The sequence below is a fragment of the Macrotis lagotis genome, chromosome 5 (assembly GCF_037893015.1).
Source record: "Macrotis lagotis isolate mMagLag1 chromosome 5, bilby.v1.9.chrom.fasta, whole genome shotgun sequence".
Classification (NCBI taxonomy): domain Eukaryota; kingdom Metazoa; phylum Chordata; class Mammalia; order Peramelemorphia; family Peramelidae; genus Macrotis; species Macrotis lagotis.
Window position 1 is genome coordinate 152,864,423 of NC_133662.1, and position 22,391 is coordinate 152,886,813.

The following is a 22,391-nucleotide window of genomic DNA, read 5'->3' on the forward strand; positions in this document are numbered from 1 at the left end:
ATGATCTGTAAGTCATGTTCCCCTGCTCCCCCAATATTGAACATAAAAGATCCAGGGACTATTTTGGTACAATATGGAATATAAAACATCAAGGAAAGTAAGGTACCACACAGGAACATTTTTACTTATCCTTCATGATTGAGGCAATTTTTAAAGACTATTTTTTTTTAGGTTTTTGCAAGGCAAATGGGGTTAAGTGGCTTGCCCAAGGCCACACAGCTAGGTAATTATTAAGTGTCTGAGACCAAATTTGAACCCAGGTACTCCTGACTCCAAGGCCAGTGCTTTATCCACTATGCCACCTAGCCGCCCCAAGAATGTATTTTTTAGAGAGTTCTTCATTGGAAGTTTTCTATGCCAGGGGAGTTCCAGGTCCAGTCTTTCTTCCTATTCAATCTTTAGAGTTTTAAAGTATGGACAGGTAGATTGAGATCTAAACTAGAGTGAACCCCCAAATTAATAAGGTCATGAATTCATTATTTGAATATGTCCCCAGAATCTAGTATAACACTTTACTTATCATGGGCACTAAGAAAATTATGATTGAATGAATTGTTGACTGGTTGCTTTGGCCAGGTTTATTCATAAAATAAAGTAGGTCATACTTCAATGTAATGGTGGTTTTGTCCTTCTCATACCTTAATTCTGTGGTAAATCAATTCAATTTAATAAGTATGCCTAGGTTCTACTATGTGTGAAGCATGTCCCAAAAAGTAGAGTTCTGGATGTTGAATTAAAAAGACATACTTGAGTTCAAATCTTGCTGTTGATGCTAGGAACAAGTTATTTAGCCATTCTATTCCTCAGAGAATTTCCCAAAAATTTGTTTATTAAATCATAAACTATTAAGATTTGTATTAGTAGAGGAATTCCAGTCTCAGAATTTATTTTTATTGTTGCTGTTTTTCAGTCATTTTATTTATGTTTCAGTCTTCATGACCCCATTTGGCAGAGATGCTGGAGTAGTTTGACATTTCCTTTTTCAATTCATTTTACAGATGAAAAAAATGAACTAAGCAAAGTTAAGTGACTTGCCCAGGGTTACACAGCTAGTAAATGTCTGACTAGATTTGAATTTAGGTCTTTCTGATGCTAGAACTGGCATTCTAGCCACTGCATTATCTAACTGTCCTGAGAGTTTAGTAATCTCATAAAATTGCAGAACCTCTCCATTAAATACTGGGAATTCTAAGACAAAATTTAAGCAATATCAAAAAAACAACAACAAAAAAGAACTCATTAAGAGAACCAAATCAAAGTTGGTTATCTCAATACCCTTGTTAATCTACTAGCAAAGTGGGGAGTATCCTGGGTCTGGAATAAGGAATATCTGAGTTCAAATCCAATCTTAGACACTTAGCTGTATGACTTTGAGCAAGTCATTTAACCTTTGTTTGGCTAAATTTCCTCAATTATGCAATGAAGAAAATAATAGTACCTATGCCCCTCAGCTGTTTTAAGTATAAAATAATAAAGTACAAGTAACACAAAAGGAAACAAAACAAATAATAAGTATTAAGTGGTTGCTAGTTGCCTTCCTTCTGGTTGCACTTGACTATTGAAACTATTCTAAAATTACTTTCCAGATTCCATTATCTTCCTCTCAGATTCCCATCCAATCCATGGCAGAGAACCTTGTGATAAAACTAGATATTTCATCTAATTGCCACCAAGAAAAAAGAATAAATGATCATCTAGCTTGTAAATGATCAGAATTGAAATGGAGTTTATAGAGAAAAATGAAAATGAAATCTAAATCTTTTGTGAAAGACATTATTTTAAAAAAGTATAAATAAGGGCAAGCATAATTGAAATTTCTATTTTTACCAAATGCAATCCTATGATTATTTCCCTTTTTCTAGTATAAGCATAATAATCACATTCCAGTTTTATATAGATATTTGAATGCAATTGACACCTCTGCATTTTAGTGTGAATGATCTCAATGGAGTTCATTGGAGGTCTTTATACTTTCGAATAATTCTTATCATTATCAACAACCTCACGTGCACAAAACTTTATAAAACCTACTTGTATAGAACACTATACTCTAAGGACTGAGGGGAAAATGCAGACCATATCACTGCCTTTGGGATCCAATTTAGTTATAAATATAGAACATATACATAAAAGATAAATAAATTTTTTCAAAAATAAAATAAATGTGTTGAGTAATACAATCAATAAGGACCATACAATTACAAAGAAGAGAACTATATCAGTCTGCTCCCATGTTGAGAAATTAATTTCTCACTGACTACAAAGAAATTTATGTCTCAGGTTATTTCTGACTAAGAAATATTAGGTCCTGATGTCAATCCCCCCCTTCTTTCAAGTCTAGTGGAGCAGATACAGATCCCCTGGCTCACTGATTTTTAGTTCTCTCAATGCTACCATGTTGTAACACACTGAGACATCAGTTTAAGCATCTTTCTCTTTTCCCATGGTTCTAGCCCACCCTACAATGAGAGACGTAGGGAAAATGGCAAATGAGTTCAGATACTAATTGCCACAAGATGATGGGATTAGGACAAGAGTTTGGTGTGTTTTGAGGGATTATAACTGGAGTAACAGTAAAGGTTGGAAAATGTGTGATAGAATAACAGAATAATACTCTAAAGTTCCATTGTGCCACTCTGCCAGTGTTGAAATGTTAGGGGATGAATGTTGTTTGGACATAGGAGATAAAAATATAGTCTTTCATATGGTCTTCTATATAGTCTTCCAATTAATCAGACTATTGTCAAGATTGGGGAAAATAGGGCAGCTAGGTGGTGCAGTGGTTAGAGCACTGGCCCTGGAGATAGGAGGATCTGTGTTCAAATCTGACCTCAAACACATAATAGTTTCCTTGCTGTGTGACTTTGGGCGAGTCATTTAATCCCATTGCCTTGAATAAATAAAAAAATGTTTTAAAAAGTTTGGGGAAAACATGCAGTCCTCCATCTTGTTCATCTTGTGATCTATAGCTACTCTAAATATGAAAGACATAAATAAGAGGAAGATAGAGTTATCTTTCATATTTATGATAAGGGAAATAATTCTTTCAAATAAACAAAGTTATAGTAAAGTATAAAATAAACAATTTCAATTATATCTTTTTAAACTTTTTGAATAAAAAAATTAGTAATGTTAGGACAATAGGGGATCAAAGAATATAAGGTATTTTCAGAATAATAAATGAAAATTATTCTCAAAAATAGTTTCAAATGGGTAAAGATTCTCCAAGTTTGACATAATGAGGAGAAACAGAGTACAATTTTGTCAACTATTTTATCAAGGAATTGTTTTAGAGCATTAAATTAAGAAATGATTAAGAAATCCAAGGAGCACCTATAATCAGTTCATCTTGTCAGTCAAGTACATGAATAAGAAAAAAAAAAACAGAAACCTTTGATCATTATGAAAGGTGTGAAACCAATAAAAGCCTACTAGGAATGTGGGACATGGAATCTTTCTAGTACACATACCCAGAAAGTAAGAGGGGGATATCTCAACTTGCAACCTACAGTTGTGTATTAGAGGTAAAGGAGATGAGATCCTGGATTATGGTCTGTTTGGTACATATGTACCTTGTAGCAAATGTACTTTGGAGCTCTTATACCAAATTGGGTTTAAAAACCTTGAAGAGATCTCATTAACAGTCAAGAATATGGTTCCACATAACATGCCTAACATACATCACTGGCAGAGTCCCTCCAAAACTTCTTGAAGAAAACAGTGATTAGTAATTAGGGATAATAATAATAATAATAATAATAATAATAATAATAATAATAATAATAATAATGTTTGTCCTTCATTCTCGAAGAAGAACATGATATCAGGGAGGTGGTGCCATGACAAGAACATGACCTGGATTTAAATAAGGGGATGCTGTGTTGTCATCAGTCTCACTTTCTCTTCAGGAACCACCTGGATTCAGTGGCCAGATATGACTGGAGATGGCCCTGGATGTGTGACAATCAGAGTTAAGTGATTTGCTCAAGATCACACAGCTAGTTAGTGTCAAGTGTCTTGAGGACAGATTCAAACTCCTGAAATTCTCAATTCGTAAATTAAGTATGGAAAAGTAGTAAATATAATTAAAAATGATGATAAATAAATGTTGTGGAGTCAGGGATTGCTTTAGATACAAATACAGAAAAATGATAACTCTACAACATTAAAACATACTTAAAAAGAAAATTACAGATTCATCATGAGTTCTGCTATATTAGTTGATAAAAAAGGACTAAAGGGGGGAATTTGTAAATAAAAACAGGTAAAAAGGAAAGAATTTAAAGAAATAAAAAAGAATTCTGGAAAAGTCAGATATAATTCTGAAGAAGATTGAAAGAGAAGAAAAGAATATATCTATTTCTCAATTGCATAGAAACTTCACAAAAATTGACTATGTATTATGTCATAAAATCCTACAAAATCAGATAGAAAATAAAAAAAATGTTCTTTATTGATTATAATACAATTTGAATCTAATGTAGTCTTTGAAACATAGATCAAAAATTATATGGAAACAATGTAACAATAGTAAAGAAAGACTGTATCAAGGCAAATCCAATATGAAGGAGTAAAGGCAAAGATTGTTCTGAGTTCTTCCCCAAATGCTTCTAAAAATGCCTTCATTTGTTTTATTGAAATTTTGTTTTATTTTTCTCAAATATACGCAATAATAGTTTTTCAGCATTCATCCAATTGCAAATTTGTGAGTTCCACATTTTTCTACCACCCTTTGCTCTCCCCCTACACAAAGCAGCAAACAGCCTGATGTACATTTGTGTTTAACATATTTACCTATTAGTTTGTTAAAGAGGAATTAGAACTAAACGGAATGATTGTGAGATGCAAAATCTTGATGGAAACAGCATCTCTAAACAATCCAGAGAGCTAGAACAATTGTATTTGACTGGTTATGGACTATATCATTCCAACCATAGAAAGAAAAATAAAACAAAACAAAACACACAGAAAAAAAAAAAAACCTTCCAAATCTGATGAAAACTGTATAAAAATTATCTCCTAAGTATCTCTATCCCTTAATTCTAATTCCTTATGTCAAAAATTACCAATTTTCAAATATGTTTAACAAAATATCGAGCGGCTAGGTGGCGCAGTGAATAGAGCGCCGGTCCTGGAGTCAGGAGTACCTGAGTTCAAATCCGGCCTCAGACACTTAATAATTACCTAGCTGTGTGGCCTTGGGCAAGCCAGTTAACCCATTTGCCTTGCCAAAAAAAAAAACCCTAAAAAAAATATGTAAGTAAAATGCTAACCTGACTGTACTCTGCTGAAGGGAGTGTGGAGAGAAATTTCGCAACTTGGAAATATGCATTTGCATATGGATGAAAATAAATAAATTTTAAATTTTTTTTAAAGAACTAAAGGGAATTAAAAAACATAAGAATGGAGGGGAAAACATAGAGGTTTTCTTTAAAAGATGAACAGAATATGCATTCAGATTTTGTATTTTTATCCTATGGATGTGGATGGCATCATCCATAATTCTCAGTGCTGTCCTTGATCTCTGAACTGCTGAGAAGAGTTGCATCCATGATAGTTGAACATAATACAATTTTCTTGGTATGGTGTGCAATTCTCTTGGTTCTGCACCCTTCTCTCATCATCAATTCTTGTAATTGTTTCCATATTTCTCTAAAGTCCAACACTCATGATTTCTTATAGAAAAATAACATAACATTCATATGCCATAACTTGTTCCCTAATTGATGCCTATTCCCTCAATTTCAAATTATTTGCCACTACAAAAATAGTTCCTATAGGTATTTCTCTACATGTGAGATTTTTCCAGATTTGTGTTTTGAAAAAAGGTCTAATATTGGTAGTGTTGGATCAAAGGGTATGATCTATTTTATTGCTCTCCAGAATTACTTGATCAGTTTACAACTCCAATAACAATGCATCCAATTCTTCAATATCCTCTCCAATACTGATCATTTTCTTTTTTGTCATCTTAGTCAAACTGGTAGATATGAAGGCATATCTCAATTATTTTAATCTTCATTTTTCTAATCAATGATATTTTGGGAGAATTTTTCATATGACTACATAACTATAATTTCTTCATCTAGAAAATGTTCATATCTTTTGATCTTTTATTAACGGATAACAATTTGTAATCTTACAAATTTGATTCAGTTCTCTATATAGTTTAGAATAAGTCCTTTATTAGACACTCTAGCTGTGAAAATTTTTCCCCATCTTTCTATTTTCCTTCTAATTTTGACTGCATTATTTTTATTACTGTAAAAGATTTAATATAGTCAAAATAATCCATTTTGCAATTTATAATATTCTTAATTTCTTGTTGGGTCATAAATTTCCCCCCTTCCCATAGATTAATCAGATAAACCATTTCTTATTATTTTAAGTGGTCTATTTTTGTCTAAAACCTGTACCCATCTGGACCTTATTTTGGTATAGGGTGAGAAATGTAATTCTATGACTAATTTTTGGCATACTATTGTCCAGCTCTCCCAGTATTTTTTGTTGAATACTGCATACTTATCCCAGAAGCTAAATGTCTTTGGGTTTATCAAATAATATATTACTATAGGCATTTACTATCATTTCTTCTGTGTCTAATCCATTGATTTATTTCTTTATCTCTTAACTAATTCCAGACAGTTTTGATGATGGCCACTTTATAGTATAGTTTTAGATCTGATACTAGACTACCTTTCTTTGAATTTTTTTTTATCATTTCTCTTGATGTTCTTATCCTTTTGATGCTCTAGATGAATTTTTGTTTCTATTTTTCTCACTCTGCAAAATAGATTTTTGATTGTTTGGTAAAGCACTAAATATGTAATTTAATTTGGATAGAATTACCATTTTTATCATATTAACTCCACCTAACCATAAGCAATTGAGATTTTTCCAGTTTTTTTATCTGACTTTATTTGTGTGAAAAGTATTTTGTAATTGTATTCATATAATTACTGGGTCTGTTTTTGGAGGAATATTCCCTTGTATTTTATGCTGACAACAGTTACTTTAAAAGTAATTTCTCTTATTATCTCTTGCTCTTGGGCTTTATTATTCATACATAGAAATGCTGGGGATATATGAAGGTTTATTTTATATTCTGCTACTTTGCTGAAGTTGTTAATTGTTTCAAGTAGTTTTTTAGTTCTCTAAGTATACCATCTTATCTTCAAAGAGTAAAAGTTTTGCATTCTCATGGCCAATTCTAATTCCTTAATTTTATTTTTCTTCTCTCATTGCTTAAATTAACTCTTCTAATATTGTATTGTATTATATAGTAGCAGTGATCATGGAAATCTTTGTTTCATCCCAATACATGTAATGCTTGTTGATGCTTTTAGATTGATAGTGCTTATTATTTTAAGGAAAGCCCCATTTATTTGAATAGTCTCTAGTGTTTTTCATAGGAATGTTTTATTTTGTCAAAGGGTTTTTCAGAATTTATTGAGATAATCGTATGATTTCTGTTAGTTTTAATATTGATGTGGTCAATTATGCTTCATACCAATTTATTATTTTAATTACCTCCTTGCTGGTGGTGAGTTCACCTTTTCATTTTTGATAATGGTGATTTGGTTCTCTTCATTCTTTTTTTTTAAATCAGATTAACTAAAATTTTATCTATTTTATTGATATTTTTTATAAAATCACCTGTTTATTTATTAATTCATTGGTTCTCTTACTTTCAATTTTATTAGTATCTCCTTTTATTTTAAGAATTTCTATTTTTGTATTTAATTGAGATTTTAATGTGTTCTTTTTCTACCTTTTTTAGTTGCATGCCCAATTCATGGATATTCTTTTCATCTATTTTTATTCATATAAATATTAAGAGAGCAAAATTTCTTCTAAAAATTCCTTTGGTTAATCACAAAAATTTTGAGATGATGTCTCATTGTTTACATTATCTTAGATGAAATTGTTGATTATTTCTATGTTTTGTTGTTTGATCTACTCATTCTTTAAAATAGTTTTTTTAGTTTCCAATTAATTCTTCCATGTCCCTTTATTACATGTAATTTCTATTATATCATGATCTGAAATGCATACATTTAATATTTCTTCCTTTCAGAATTTGATTATAAGATTTTTATACCCTTATATATGGTCAAATTTTGTATAGATGCCATATACCACAGAGAAGAAGGTATGTATCTTTCTATACTCATTCAACTTTTCACAGAGGTCTATGATATCTAATCTTTCTAAAATTATATTCACCTTCTTAATTTTCTTTTTACTTATTTTTCAGTTAAATTTATTTAATTCTGAGAGAGGGAAGTTGAGGTCCACCACTATTATAATTTTGCTGTCTATGTCTCCCTGTAATTCAGTTAGCTTCTTTTCTAAGAATTTGGATGTTATAATAGCATCCAAACAGAAATATACAAAATTCTTTTCTAAGAATTTTAGATGCCACATATAGGTCTAATAATGATATTACTTCATTGCCTATGATGTCTTTTTAGATATAATTTAGATATAATTTCCTTTCTTATCCCTTTAATAAGATATACTTTTACTGTTCTTTTGTCTGGGACAAGGATTGCCACCCCTGATATTTTTTTACTTCTGATACATACTTTGCTCGTTTACTCTGTGTATATGTCTCTACTTTAAATGTGTTTCTTGTAATACATTTTCTTACATTTCCATTTTATGGGAGACTTCATCCCAATCACATATATGATAAACATTATTAACCTCCCTCCATGCTATCTCTCCCTGCTTATATATTTTTTCTCTTTCCCGTTATCATTTTTTAACAGTGTTTTGCTCCCTTTCCCCTTTAACTTTTCTAATTTTAGCTTTACTTTTGCTCTCACTTTCACCTTCCCTTTTATCAGTCTCTTCTTCCCATTTCTTTCTCCCCCCCCCCACTACTTCCCTATAGAACAAGAAACATTTTAAAACCCATTTGGGAATGTATGCTATTCCCTCTTTGGATCAAATCTGCTGAGAAGAGGATTTATAACCTCCTTTTCCCCCCTCTCTTTGTCTTTGTGCCCCTTCTGATTTTTTCCTCTAACCTTCTTCTAGTATAATCCTTATTTCCATAACTTTATTTTTTAACCCTGTCTTGTACCTACAACCCCTCTGTTAAAATATTCTCCCTATTGTCTGTTCTGATAGAAGTACCTTACTCCTGGTTTGAATGATTGATTGATATGCAACATTGCCACATAGTCACTAAGTACTTTACCTTCTACTGTCCTATTAGAAATACAGTTCTCAAGTCATAAATAATAATAATAATAATAACAACAATAAATAAAATTATAGTCAATTTGTACTAAACCTTTTCAAGTACTTTCATGGACCCATAATCCTCAAACCCTAAGCATCATGCAAAGCAAAATCATTTCATGAGTCACTTACCCTTTCACTCTAAGTACATTCCCCTTAATTGCAGCAAAAATATCAATTAAATCAAAATTGCTTCATGATGTATTTATGTACAGTCCCTCTATATATTCTCTCCCTCTGTCCCTATAGTATTCCAACTATAGCACTACAACCCTTATAAATTAAAACATGGAATAAGCCAAGATCACTTCATGATTTACTTATATCCAATCCTAATTGCACTCTCCCCCTCTGTCCCTATTGTACTACAACCCCTTTTAACTAAAGTATCTACTAAAGATCACTTCATGATTTAATTATGTGCAGATCCTCTAAGTATTCTCCCTTCCTCTGTCCCAATAGAAAAAACAACTACAAAATCAAAATCACTTAATGACTGATCTATACCCATATCATCTAAATACAATCCCAAGTCTTGCAATCAATATCATTCCATGACTCATTTATACATATCCTCAAAGTAAAATTCCTCCAACTAAATTCAACACTCATTACATGAGGGATTAGCTAAAGGCTCAACCCGTTTGTGGTCATCCTATAAGCATACCCCATATCCTCTCTGTAAGTATGTTTAAGAGATATATAATCCTCAAGAGTTACAAGTATTATATATTCCCTTATAGGTTGCATTCTGTTTAATATTCTTGACTAGCATTTTCTCTCCATTCTGTTAACTTTTTTATACATCTCTTGAGTTTTCTATTTGTAGTTTGAATTTTCTGCTCAATTTCTAGTCTTTTTTCCATACTTTAGTCTATAAGAAAATTTGGAAATGCTCTATTTCATTGAAAATTCATATTTTCACCCAAAAGAATATGCTGAATTTTTCAGGGTAGTTAATTCTTGTTTGTAATCCCAGGCCTTTTGTTCTGTGGAGTCATATTCTAGGTCATCTGATCCTTTAATGATGAAGCTGTTAAGTTCTGTATAATTCTGACTGAAGTTTCTTGGTGTTTAAATTACTTCCTTTTGATTGTTTGCAGTATTTTCTCCTTTAGTTAAGAATTTTGGAATTTGGCTACAATATTCCAATGTTCTGTGGTCTCATTCTGGAGTTGCTCTGTGGAATCTTTCAAGGATTATTTTGTCTTCTTGTTCTAGGAAATTAGGACAGATTTTCATGATAAATTCTTGAAAGATATTTTACAGGCTCTTTTTTTGTACTGTCTTTTGGGTAGAGAATTTTCTCTCTTAGATCTACTTCCTAGGTTGTTTATTTTTCTTCAAAGGAACCTTATATTTTCTTCTATTTTTAAGCCTTTTGATCTTACTTGCTGGGGTCTAGGAGTCTCATAAAGTCATGGATTTCCATTTGTCCAATTCTGATTTTTATAGTTTAATTTTCTTCAGTTAGTTTTTGTGTTTCCTTTTCCTATTGGTTAATTTTAGTTTTAAAAGAGTTTCATTCCTTTTCTAGTTGGTTACTTTTAATTTTTCATAAATTATCTTATTTTTCTAGTTGGTCATTTTTACACTTTCAGGATTTCATGCATTTGGTCAATTTTTCATAATTCTCTTATATGACTCTATTTCTTTTATTTTCCAGTTTTCTTCTTCCTCTCTTCTCTGGTTTTTAAAATCCTTCTTGAGTTATTCCATGAGGTTTGGGATTTGAAGCCAATTCTTAAACTCCTTTGAGTTTTCACATGAAGGCAATTTCTCACTGTTCTTCTACTAAGATGATATTTTTATCATACCAATCTGATTAGTAGCTTTTTATGGTTAAAACCTTTTTTTTGGTTTGTTTTTGCTCGTTTTGATAGTTGAGCTCTATTCCTAGAATATACTGATTATATTCTAAAGCTTTTTGTGCTGGGGCTGGGATCTGGTTCCTGGCCTATTGCTTGACAAGGTGTTGCCTATACAGCCCAGGCATCGACTGTGCAGAGGTTTGTTTCTTTATGCCTAGGCTTTGTCTGTGCAGAGACTTGTTCCCAAACCAGTTTCATTGTTGCCCCAATGTGCCCACAGTTCAGATTTTTCCTGGGATTGGGACACTTCCTGCTGGGCTGCTATCTAGCTGAGATGGGACCTGAACTGCACTGTGACAAATAACCTCCCCCCATCCCAATATTCCCCCTCTCCTCCCTGCACTGGGCTATACTTCCTCTTTACCTGTTAACAGACAGATCTTTACTAGAGATCCTCTATAATAAGTTGTGTTATATTGAGTTATAAATTGCTTCCCTCTTTTCTTGGTGGGATCTGTAGCTTTAAGGTCTCTGTTGAGTTTTGGGAAAAGCTCTGGGAGATTCATACCATCATCTTGGCTCCACCCCTGAAGTCTAAATACCTTTAAAAAATCAATGTAAATAAATTTTAGAATAACAGAAGTCACAGAAATTCCGAGTGAAACAATTTTCTAGCCCATGATGACTTAGAAGGTATTCAGAAAAGTTCTGTTGACCCAGAATGAGAGAGGAGCACAGTCCAGGATTGTCTAGTCCAACCCCGCCCCCCCCCCCATCAGCACTGACCAAATTCCAGCAAATCAGTAATGGTTTCCAGACCTTTCAGTCTCCAAGATGGCAAAGGCAGCTTAGAAGGTCAGCAGGAATGATCTGCTCCACTTGGGTGATAGTGGGGTCTAATTCAGCATGGTTCACAGGCCAGGACAGACTAGTGCAGGAACCAGGAAAAACTTTGGGAGCCACTGAATCTCTTCCCACTCTGCAACTGTCTGCTACTTCTGAAGCACATATCTCAACCATTGCCTACTATTGCCTGTGTAGCCTACCTCCCTGCTTGTTGCCTTCTATTTGCTCCTGTTTGACTTAGGTCTTTTGTTTTTGCATGCTATTGTGGGATTGATACTATCCATTTATTTGCCTCATGACTCGCATCACTGAGTCTATTTTCATGCACACTGCCATCAGACAAAATGTATCTGGGGATCATATCTGTGTTTTTGGTTCCCTTGCCAAATATATATACATATATAAATACATACTTACATATATACATACACACATATATCATTTAATACATATATATATATATATATCCATTAATGAAAAGCATTATCAGTTAAATAATTTAGTTTCTGCAAACGAATTTGAAAAGATAACGTTTAAGCACATAGAGGAAAATAAGACTTATTTCAACATGTTTCTATTCTGACTGAAATGAATAGGTGGCTTACATACTAATCAAAATGCTTAGTTATATGTTATTTTATGGATCAATCTCATCCTTTAAAAAGAACTGTTATGATTATTTCTCAAATTTTTTTAAAACTCAAACTCTTTGAATTGATAAAATTAAAATTCTTCATGGTCAACTTGAAAATCTATACCTTTAGGAAGGAGGTTTTCTTTAGAGTAGCTCAGTACTTTTAGAAAATAAAAAGAGGGGCTGGCTAGGTGGCACAGTGGATAGAGCACCAGCCCTGGAGTCAGGAGTACCTAAGTTCAAATCCTGTCTTAGACACTTAATAATTACCTGGCTGTGTGGCCTTGAGCAAGCCACTTAACACCATTGCCTTGCAAAAAAAATAAAAGAAATAAAAGAAAAAGACCATTCAAAGGAAATTGGGAATTTTAAATAATGTGGTAATATGCCAATGGAATTTGATTAAACTTGTTTTAATCTACCTTTTTAGTTTTAAAAGGCTAAATGTCATGCTCAACGTATTTTAATCAATACTTTGAAAAATTTATTTTATTTTAGTAAACTTATTAAACCTGATGAGGTATTCAGTTAACCACCAGCTATCATATAATCATTGTCTTATTAAGTTTAAATGAACAGCATCATTGAAATATATAATTAGTTTTACAAAATAAATTATCCAATTTATGTTTTCTGTATTCTACCTTTTTTTCCCCAAAGCATTTTTTCCTTTTCCCTGAAGTAATAGCTTTAAAGAAATCATCTGCAAATCATTAGTTTGACAAAACCCACAAGTACATGTATAAGTACAGATAAGCCAAAAGGAGGTCCACTATTCTCAAGAAGCTTGCAATATGACTTCTTTCGTGCATAATATTGATTTATCCTTTATAAGATGTCTATTATTCTTCTTCTCCCACCCTTTATAGTATCCTATTCTCCCCACATTTGATGAGTTTATTTCAACTTAATAGCACTAAAGAAAAAATATCTATATTTTTAAAAATCCACAATTTCAGATGTTATTAAATTCATTTAACATATAATGATTGATTAACTACTTTGAAAAAGACATTGTGGAAGAAAAATAAAACTTATTCTCTGTCTTCAAGGAATTTACACTCTAGAAGTCATGATAAAATACAAATCACCACAAAACAGTCTAATTTGATTAGTTTCATAGAAAGGTGTAAAGTTATATTGGAGATTATGTAGTGACTTTCTAAATTTAAGCTTATTTTTTTTCTTTTTACTAGATCATTTGTGAACATCACACAGATGGTAATTATTCTTTCTGTAACCCCATGGTGTCTTTACTTTACTGTAGATACTGCCTCTGTTCATGTTACACCTCTCATTCATTACTTAACTAATAAATAACAAAATGACATAAACAGGCAGTTTTCAAAGGAAGAAATCCAAGCTATCAATAGACACATTAAAAATGCTCTAAATAATTATTAATTAGAGAGAAATTCAAATTAAAATAATCCTAAAATGTCACCTCTGATCTATCATATTGGCAAGCATAAGAAAAAAGGACAATGATAAATGCTGAAAGTCACATGCAGCAGTGACACTCAAAGATTTCTATCCAAAAGAAATCAAAGAAAAAGGGAAAGGACCAACATATACAAAAACATTTACAGCAATTCTTGGTAGTGACAAAGAATTGGAAATTAAAAGGATATTTATCAACTGGGAAATTACAGAAAAAGTTATGGTATATGATTTGAGTCTTAACAATAATATTGTGTTTTAATTATTAACGCCCCATCTTATAGATGAGAAAACAGTCTCAGAGAAGATAAGCCATGTATAGCAAGTACCAGAGTAAGACTGAAGGTCCAGACCTCTTCTGTCTCCAAATTCAGTACTCTTTCTATTAAATCATATATCTCAATATAGGTGTAGCTCTGAATTAGAGTATGGGTATGGGGGAGAGACATTTTCCTTCAATCTTAGCCATGGTCTTCATTTCTGGGTGCTCCTTTTCTCATGGCCAAAGCATGAGCACTAAGAAAGACCACAAAATCACTATAATTCTTCTTCATCCCACTTCCAGGTTGTCTGTTGAATTTTATAGACTACAGGGAAAGTTCCTGACCAGAATTCACTGAGTTCATCAAAGGATTTTCACTCCTGGCATAAATTGCATGGCTTCTAATTTTATCAAGATGCTGAGGGTGTCAACAAAACGTTTATTAAAAATTTAAAGAAAGCTATTTTAAGAGGAAAATAGTACCATTAATGGGACTGTATTGTGCAATGAAAAGCTTTGTGAAAGTAATATCTGAACTCTTTTTTTTTAAAAAAAAAATTAGATTCCTTGGGGAGGCAATGGGAAAGTAAGTGGAAAGATCAACTGGCCAGATGAACTAGAAAAGAGAGGCTATAGAGGGATTCATATGAAATAAAACTAAAAATGTAGGTCAGAATAATATACTGAAAGACTTTAAAAAATATCAGAATAAAAGTTTTGTTTCCTAGAGAAAAAAGAGGAAATGAAGAATTTTGAATGTGAGTATGTGATATAAAAGATCAATATTTTAATGATATAAGTTTAGAAGCACTGGAGTAGATGGTTTAAGGGTAGAGCCTTTGAAAGCATGATACTATCAAGAAGACTACTGAAGGGCAGCTTGGTGCCATAGTGAATAGAACACTGACCCTGGAGTCAGGAGGACCTGAATTCAAATCCAGCTTCAGAAACTTACTAATTACTTAACTGTATGGCCTTGGGTAAGTCACTTAAACCCATTCAGTTAAAATGTGATAAGGGTCAAAAGGGGGGGGGGGGGAAGAAAGAATGTAAAATGTAGAGAAAGGATTGAATATAAGACATTTTAGTGACAAGGAGTCAATAAGATAATAGAAGTGATTGGATAAAAGGAGTAAGGGAGAGTTAAATGATTTTAACATATTATACCTGAGTGATTAAGAAAATGTTGGTACTATTTACACAAATAAACAAGTTTTGAAAGAGGTAGGGTTTGAGAATGCGATATACTTCAGATATACATGTTGCATATATGCTAAATACATGCATATATATGTATATACATGAACACACATGAGTTTGAGGTGTCTAAATGACATTCAAATTAAAATGTCTAGGAGACAGTTATATTAAAGAGCATTAGGAGAGTGATCAAGGCAGAATGTGTTAATATGGACATTGAATATAAATTATAATTTAACTGATGAATTCATTGAGAAACAGTAAAGAGAACAAGATTAAAGATTCAGGACAGAGTTTTTGTGGCACTCATTTTTTGAAGGTTGTTGAATTTTTAATTTCCAGCAAAGATTGAAAAGCAGCACATACACAGAAAGAGGAAAAGCAAAAGAAGGCAGTGTCATTGTAGCCAAGGGACGTAAAGGTTGAATGGATGAGTTCATTAATTAAAATATTTTTCTTTTATTCTGTGAGACAAATGCTATGATAAATGTTGGGGATACAATCATAAAGACAAAGACAGTTTAAGAAACATTATTCTATCCATACTTTGCCATCACCTTAAAACACTATGAAGGAAAAGGGATAGTTGAAAGCCTCCTCTGTACCTCTCTTCTTGAGTCTTTACTAGTTATAACTTTATCTAATTTCTATCTGCATTTTTGTGTCAGACCATTCTATGTTGATTTTCCTTCCAAGAGGAATTCTGCTATACTCCACCACCATTAAGTTAAATTTAATATTGCTCAAATATTAATGGAATTCTGCATTATTCCATTACCAGTAATATCAATTTATTAATGATCAAATAATATTTATCTTTGTTTTCAGTACTCCCATTTTCCTCCTTTATGATTTTATTTACATAGTTTTGATGTAGATAATATGATCAGTGAAATAAAGGAATAGATATTTTCTCCAGTCCTCACAAAAGAATTTGTGGGACTCCTATTTCTTATTAAAGACTCCTATTTCTAATTTATGGTCTCTGATACTCCACATGAAAATTTACATTTTGTATCAGTTTTTCATTGTTATCTGAAAGAATTTTTCTTTCTTCACTTGTTTAATTTTCAATGATCTCCTTAACTGGCTTCCTTTAAAAGAATGATTCAATTTTTATTTCCATTTTTTTCCCAAATTGCCAAACTATTTTCATTGAAGGTCATGTTCAGATTATTTTTTTTATTTAAGTGAATAGCCTTCATTATTTTGAAATGTCACATTCCAATATTTCCCTTCAATCTCTTTTTTAAAAGGAATAATAATGAATTATTTTTTATTAATTATACCTGAATTTGCATTCCCCTGCCTATCCTGTCATTATTTCCACACTCACACTGACTATTTTTAAAATGCATTATTTAATCCCTTTATCCCAGAAAGATTGGTTTGGGGTGAATTAAACTTTGATTTTCTTTTTTATTAGTATTTCATTAATTCTAGTTATCTATATTTTATCATCTGTTTCTAATATTTCTGGACACTTTCCTGTATGCTAAATTATAGAATTCATATGCTCTTTTCTATATTTTTTCTGTGAGATATAAAATATTTCTACTCATTCTATTTCTGAATTCAATGCCATTTTGCATTTCTTTCATAAGTCCTTGTAAACTTGTCTTTTGAAATTGCTGCATCAATTCTCCTCTCTTTACATGCTGGCAGTCTAATTCAGTCATTCTCTTTTTCAGAGAAGCTACTGTTTTGCAAAATGATTCTGTTTTCTGCCTTACATTTCCTATTTTCTAACTTTGCTGATTTCTTTCATTACATCTTTAATGATTTTGCATTATTCTTTGATTATTCTTCTGAACCACTATGGAAGTTTTTGGAGTTCTGCATTTAGTTTCAGGAGCCTTAAAGTATATTTATTATAATATTTTCTCATTTTTTCAAAAGATTTTAATTGAATTTCTCAAAGTGTTTTTATTCATTGAGATGGTTCTTTTAAAAATATTCCTTTCATTTTATCAAAAAGCTTTTATCTGCTTTTATAGTCACTCCAATTATTATTTCTACAATATCATTGTTATATGTAGTATTCTTCTAGCCAATCTTTTTCCTTTCTTAAGCCCTTTACTCCATCAAACTGTTGACACTTTTCTTTCAAACTACTGAGGATGATTGTGATTTTGGGCTCTCAAGGGATGAGATGAGTGTTCTTTTGGGAAACATGCATAGAGACTGTGAGAAGAAATTGGAGTTGAATCTATTTGTTTCTGGCTTCTGCCCTCCATTGATTTTCATAGTTACTTAGACTACCCCAGGAGGCTAATGCTAAACAGGTATTGGAAGATTTCCCTAGGACTCTCTTGAGGAAAAACTCAAAGAATTCTTTTGCAATTAGCTCTCTTTTCCATATTTCTAATACTTTTGATGTTCTTTGCCTTTTTATTCCTATTCAGTATTGAATAGTTTTAAGCAATATACAACCTTCCATAATTTTGTCACCTTAGGTTATTTACTCCTTTATAGCTCTCCTTCAGGACTTCCTCTCTAGCTTTAGAGTAGCCTCTAGAAGAGAAAGCCATATGTTAAACCCAAAAGTAGATGTCTAAAATTTGAAATGTCACTGAGATTTGAGGGTTTTATAGGTCAGCCACAAGGAATGAAAACCAAGAGCCATTGGCTAGTGATCTAGTCTTCAGTATTTTTTTTTCAATTAGAATTTACTGTATATGTGTATGGATATGTTTCAATTTTCTCATTGTTTTCACTATTTCTGCTAAATTGTCTTTGTTTTAAGAAGAGAACACTCTTTTTATCTATTTGGTTTGTTGTAGTAGGAAACAAGGAAGGGGGTTATGTGCCCTAAGTTATGTCCAATTCTATCACCTTTCCAACATTTCTCTTCCACAATGTTTTGCGAAAAAAAAAAGCATGTAGTCTACATCAATGTCGCCTTCGGCTATGTCTCTCTGCTTGGTAAAGAGAGTGAGTGTTTGTTGGCTGAGGAATTTTCCATGCTCCTCACTTTTGTACAGCTGCTTTCTAATATTGTCTCATTCTCTTAATGACAATGTCAATATATTTCTATAATGTTAAATTTTTTATGTGATATTTTATTTCACATAGTAAACTGAGTTTGACATAATTTTCATGCTACTTACCATTAATCTTCTATCAAGTAATTGTTATTTACTCAATATTTGATGAGAATAGACACAGTATATATATATATATATGCATAAATATACAAATATACAATACACACATATACACATATGTTTATATTTTTATGGAGAGAGAGTGTTACAATAGACATCTTTGACTTTTCTTTGGAAGGATTGACTTAAAGAAAATTTCTTTTAAAAAAATCATAACTATCTCTCATGGTCCACTTCTACATTCTTTCACAATATCCCTTCATCTTTAGACTTTTTCCCTTTTTTTTCCATACAGTTAATACTTCTTTGTTCTTTTAGCTGACCTACCTGTGAGCATCACCAGGGTTTGGTGAAGGAAATATGCTCCATTTCCAGTCCCTTGGAAGGTCAAGGACTTTATAGTTCCTAGAGGTAACCTTACTTTTAAGTGAGGAAATTGAGGCTCAAACAGCTTAGCATATATATGCCTTCAAGGAGTTTCCTAGAACACCATTTTTAAGTGTGCAGTGGGACTCTGATCTTTTTGATAGCTTTAATGTTCTATAGTTTCTATTAGTTTTCCATAGATATATTTAACTTCTTTTGGGTGGGGGGGAGGTGTAAGGGGGCAGAATTGTGCTTCTTACATTTCAGCACTTCATATTTTGAAGAAATTTAAGAGCATTGTATTGATTACATGCATGGGTGATCATACCTATATTTGTCATTGAAAGACAAAATAATCTTATGAAATTTTCAAGAAAATTACTTCATATGAAATTATGATGTTATCTGTTTGATTTGTGGAAAACAATTCTACCCTATCAGCTATATATAGAAAAAAAAATTTGAAGAATTAGCAAAAATCTATAGAACTATACTAGATGAACCACATTTTCACATTCATTTTAAGAATTCTAATCCTTCACATGGATTAAAGTCAGAGAAAGTCACCCACTTTTGGGAAAAATATTTCCTGAGTAACTTTGAATAAGTACTTGAAATAGCACTTAAAGATTTAGAAACTGTTAAACAAAACCAAGGTACACTGTCGGGTCTGGCCATTTATTTTTTCTTTATGGTTTCAAATTTATTGACTCACTTTTTTAAAACTGAGCAAATCTCTACAGTTTTTAACTGGTGGGCTGACTAATTCAACAGCTACTCTTTAAAGACATATGTGGTCCATCCACTTAGCAATCCAAGCTGTTACTCATGCTTTACCTACCTCCCTACATTTTTAATTCACTCACATTTGGAATACCAAGAAAGTAAAATGTAAAATGAAACAAGTAAATGTTGTTATCTGTTTATATTCCCTAACCTAAAAATGTTCCAAGCAACCTCGACAGCTGTTTTCTAAAATAAAAGTTAAAATAGTTGGGGAAATGAGATTTCTTAACCATGTTAGATCATTCTGGGATGCTTTAATAATATAAAAGCAATAAGCCTGATGAAAGATAAAATGATATGGACAATGCAATATTAAATGTCAACTGAACTATAGCATTATCCTGTGTTTAATTTTTAAAAAGACTAGGACTGGCATGAAAATAACCAGTGCTTCAGAATATCTTTATAATTCATGACCCATCTCAGTATTATTAACAGATGAGGTTTTTTTTTTAAATATGTCTCTAAAAGTAGTTTTATCCTTTGGGAAAACAAAAACGGCACCCTATAAATTCAAGCCACTATTATTGCATATAATTATATAATTGATTATTAATATTATTATTTCTATTCCTTAAAATACAGGCTTTTGAAGAGCCATTCTACTTTCTCTAACATATTCAGAATATCTGCTGTTTTAATTATTCATGTCATTTATTATTTTAAAATTCTATTTACATACCACCATTCATCCATGAAACTCCAGATACATTACAAGCATTAAACCAATGATAATCGCAAATTTCCTTGGAGAAAAGTTGGCAGTAAGCATAAATATCCAAGTATTTATGACCAAGAAAACAAAAATGCATAGAAGTTAAGTGTTTTGCTCAAGGTCACTGATAAAGTAATCCAAGTGCTTCAAGTTCCATCTTGCTCTCTGTTCCAATTTAGCCTCTGAGGCTTATTACCTGAATTATTTTGGGCAAGTTATTCTTCTGTTAAAATGAGAGGTGAGGATTAAATGAGTTTTTGATTCCAGTAATAATTCCTAACATTTATAAAGTACTTTATGCTTTGCAAAGCATTCTACATACTTTATTTTGTTTTATAGATTTGATACTTATATTTGCCATGGTTGTTCAGTGGATAAAGTGCTGCACTTGGAGTCAGGAATCCTTCCATCCAGACATTGAAAAGCTGTTTGAACCTGGACAAGTCTTTATTGCTGTTTGTTCATTTTTCAGTTGTGCCCAACTTTTCATGACCCCATTTGGGGTTTTCTTGGCGAAGATACTGGTGTGGTTTGCCATTTCCTTCTCCAACTCATTTTAACATGAGGAAACTGAGGCAAATGGGATTAAATGACTTGACCAGGTGCCACAGTTGCTAAGTATCTGTGGTCATATTTGAACTCAGGAAGATGAGTCTACCTGATTCTTGGTCAAGCATCCTATCATTTATGGACATCTAACTGCATGCACTTTGGGCAAGGCATTTGTCTCTATTTGCCTCAGTTTCTTCAACTATCTATAGGAATAATAATAGCACCACCCTTTAGGATTGTTGTGGGGATTCAATGAGATAATATTTGTAAAAAATATATTAGGCCTTAGATGATGTGTATTCATCACCCTGATTTAAAGACCAAAGCAAGTTTTACTTTGAGTAAGCTTTGAGCAAGGAAAAGGTAGTAGTAATTGTAACTGAATATGCAAATTCTGAACTCCTTGGGCTAAATTGTTCTTTGTTTTTTTCTCTTACCAGTGTGGGACTTTGGATTTTTCCTCCCAAATTTGTTTCGGGATATAGTTATTCTCAAATGACTTAAGGCCTCTGAAACCCACCTAAGGCAGGACCTTCTATAGCCACCCATTTACCAGATGAACATCAAAACATATGTTGTTTAACATCATTTTGAAAAAAAGGCAATAATAATATATATTAATTCATGGAAAGTAGGTTTTACAAGCCAAATGGCAAGATTGTTCCATCACAACTCTGACCTCAGGAGTTATCAGCCCTTGAAAAGCTTCTGCCCTTGTCTCTTTGCTATCTCATTCTCTTATATTTCAGGCCTCTTTAATTTCCCCATTTTTGAGTTTGTATTGAACTATTCAGCTTCATCATGGCAGTCCCTGCAGAGTCTGCCTCTAACCTCTGCTCCACCCCTCACCCATAAACATAACTGCCAGAAAAATATGATTTGAAGGAAGAATTAGAAGTTCAAATTTCCTTTTCCTGAGAAGTAAACAGTACACAGACTGGCCATTTTCCCCCCTTCCCCTCAACAGAAAAATACAGATGAAATTCAGCTGCTCGAGCTGTACTCAATCCTCCACCATCTCAGCAAGTTCATACTGTGTAAATATTGTGATCTTAATAAATAAATACTGAAGCACAGCTGGCGTTGGCAAGATATCGCTGTTAGGCTGCTGCAGCCCTGTTATCACCAGTGGGTGTTGCTAATTATTCTCAGAACTGAGGCTCCAGCAGACATAGGGGAAAGGAATGCAGAGGAAAGTCAGCAGAGGTTGAAACCAAAATAAAACATTGTTTGTGCCGTGGATAGCAAGGGCATTCCACCCTTGTAAAAACAGGAGCTTCATACCAGTGTAGGTATGAGTTGCCTTTCTCCATAAAGAGAAACAGGGAAGGGGGAGGGGAGAGGAAGAGAGGGGGAAGAGAGAGAGAGAGGGAGAGGGAGAAAGAGGGAGCAAGCAAAGGGGGAAGGGAAAGAGAGAGAG